Source organism: Rhipicephalus microplus, chromosome 6, assembly GCF_043290135.1.
Source record: "Rhipicephalus microplus isolate Deutch F79 chromosome 6, USDA_Rmic, whole genome shotgun sequence".
Taxonomy (NCBI): Eukaryota; Metazoa; Arthropoda; class Arachnida; order Ixodida; family Ixodidae; genus Rhipicephalus; species Rhipicephalus microplus.
The window spans coordinates 103,891,094-103,894,137 of NC_134705.1; the positions used below are offsets into that span (position 1 = coordinate 103,891,094).

At 44.5% G+C, this 3,044-nt stretch overlaps 1 long non-coding RNA gene across 1 annotated transcript; it reads right to left on the reverse strand.

The window, feature by feature from the left end:
- Positions 1 to 726: 726 nt before the first annotated feature.
- On the reverse strand, positions 727 to 1,346 carry LOC142764847 (uncharacterized). Its single transcript, XR_012883920.1, has 2 exons — positions 1,158 to 1,346; positions 727 to 970 (listed from the first exon to the last, which is right to left on the reverse strand). It is a non-coding gene; the product is annotated as an uncharacterized LOC142764847 (long non-coding RNA).
- Positions 1,347 to 3,044: the final 1,698 nt, after the last annotated feature.

A 3,044-nucleotide genomic window follows, 5' to 3' on the forward strand; every position in this document is an offset into this window, starting at 1 on the left:
CTTTAAAACGCAGCACTGGCCATGCAAGGCTTCCACGAAACGGCAAGGCTTTTCAAAGCTTTGCTAGCACGACACGGTGGTGGCACCTACCCGTTGCCTTGCGTTCTACATCTTATCACCTCAGAGATGGGCGTGCACGGCGCACGCTCCGTTTTCCAAGATAACTGCCAGATAGCGCTCATGTCTCACGTGTGACGTGACTTGACGCGCTCGTTCACCTCCACTGCACTCTCGAGGTACTCTAACGCAGCGCCTCTAGAATACCATTCACCTATTTTCTTGCGCAGAACGTGAAATGAACGTTTTGTTCAATCTCTCCAGACGCAAGGTAATAGTCTTTCTACGATATTTGCGGTGTAACATGCAGATCCAGAACAACTGTTTTGTCCAATTATTTTATCAACGTGTTCATGTTTTCTTAAAATGACGCGAAATCTGACAATAGTCAGTAAAGTCAAACGTTGGTAAACGATGCCTTATTTCTCGGCTGCATTAGTCGTTCCATTCCATAGATCCAGCACACTAAAAATGATATTGGAAAATAAGACTTACATTAGAGCCAATTCAGATAAAGGCTTCTAGCGCCCGACTAGTTGGCACGGCTGCGTATTTAGTTGTTGAGGCACCATTTTTCTTGATGCTTTATTTTTATATAATGCGCCTTCTTAAAACTGAGCATCCCCAAATAAACTTTTCTTGAATATATTACAAAATATGCGACTGATGAAGCTTTGCTGGACACAATTATATTTGTATAAGCCACTTTTCAAGAAAAGGAGCCTTTTAATATCAGGAAAACGTAGACGAAGAGCCATTTCTTCGCGCTATATTGACCCCATCAAGATGTTGTCGGGCTCACCTTTTATTTCACAATGCTAGATTTGATGGCCGCATGTATAAGAATGTAGAATAGCCATCGTTCTATGCAGCCATTGAAATTCTGTCTGCTGTGATCCATGGTTCGCAACACCTGGGCGGAAAAAGCACATACTTAAAAAGGAAACAATTATTAAGATGGAGCATTGCGGAATTTTAAAACAAGAGAAAAACACAGTAACACCGTGTTAATTTTAGCTCGCATAAAGTACAAGAATGTCAAAATTATGCGCAGTCAGAATCAGACGTTCGGCACTAGAATGAACGCACATCCCACCAACCTGTGCGAAGAGAAGCCAAAAAAGATACATCTGGACTTGTCATCACCAAGCAAGCGCTACTACACGTGTGTTGAATCATATTATGAATTGAGGTCATGGAGCTCTTACACCGAGCGTGATCAACTGATAAGCCAGTGATTTCCCATAATCAAGCTACGATTGGCTTTGATGTGAGCAGTGAGCGCTAAGGCCCATATATATGACGTTTGCTATGCTACAAAACACGTTCGCTTATATAGAAGAGTTTCCGGGATTGAAATCAGCAGCAATCAATAATTTGCTTTTCGTTGTACTTATTTTGACGGTACTTCATATGCGTCGTTTTCAGCTTGTCAAAGATTAATTAAGCGCCGCGTAAGCATTCTCATAAGTACGAGAAGTGTGGCTGCTCCGTAGTTTTGCATCTATAGTAAATTTGGTTTTTCTTGGTTTTGCAACAGATTCTGATAATAACAGGCCAATGTATGCGAACAACAATGAAAGCCTAGGAGATGTAACTTCGAAAACCCGTTATAGATACCACCTTGCTCGAATTATCATGAGTTTTCCCCCTTATTGATGTACAGGGCTGTGTTGGTGCCTGGCCTTATTAACCAAGCTCGAAATAACGAGCGTTTACTGTAGTCGTAAGGCAAACACATGCCAAGGTTCACTTGCCTCCAATTTCCTCGTTGTATAAGAGCTTTAAATTTTTATTGTATACGTCTACTGACCCGTCCTGTCAGCATGCTCGACGCCAGCCTTGTAGGCTTCATAGCCCAACAGCATAACTTTATAACTTGTGCATACAAAAATTTCGTTACGCATGAGCAGCTGTTGGAGCAATCAGGAGCCAAGTGGAAAGAGCAAAATACTTCAGTGGATGAAACTGGAGTGGAAATTTGATCAAAAGCACCAAACGACGGGCACCAGGCGGAAATAGACTGCCACAATTGCAGCTCCGACACGTAGACAGTCTGAGCCACTCCGCACTTTTCGAACTCAGCCCTGGAATTGCAGATCCCCCAGACCTCGTTCTGCAAACTTGCTAGACTATGTTAAAACATATACGCCAGATATGATCGCGTTGCAGAAAACCCGCACACAGAACATGAAGCTCCCTGGCTACAACACTCTCACATGCTCATCCCGCACTGCGATTCTCGTCAAGAAGACTCTAACCGCACAGGCTCATGAAATTGAAGACATTGGCATCGAACACACCAGTGTGGAGATACGCCCTACTCGGAAGACTCGGCAGAGCTTATACCTGGTAAACCTTTACAGCCCTCCACGAGAGCAGCTACACCAATACGACCACTTCATTCACGAGCTCCGTCAAATGGTAAACGGTAACCAACTCGTCTTGGTTGGGGACTTCAATGCTCCACACGCGGCCTGGGACTATCACAGCACCACCAAGAAGGGGGCGCGTGTTCACGACGCTGCAAAGCAACACGGTCTGACGCTGTAGAACGACTTGCTCCATCCAACCCGAGTGGGCAACAGCGTGTCGAGAGATATTTAGTATGATCTCACGTTCACCAGAGACGTGCACAATGCAACGTGGACAAGGCTACCGGATACTCTAGGGAGTGACTATCAAATCATTCGAATAGAGGACGAACAGGCTCACTGCTCACTCAAGACAGGAAAAGCTCAGCTCACAAACTGGACCACCTACAAGAATGACCTACATGATGACTAAACTATCAAAGAAATGGAAGGCTTGTTAAACAGTATTGTAAGTGTTGCTGACGGACATACTAAAATGACGCACTTGAATGAGGACAATGCCGCAGTCGATAGTCATCTCCTTCAACTATGGGAAGCTAGAATATCGCCTAATTAACGATGGCAACGGCAAAAGCTCAACCGCAAGCCTAACCGCCGCATCGCCGTACTCAC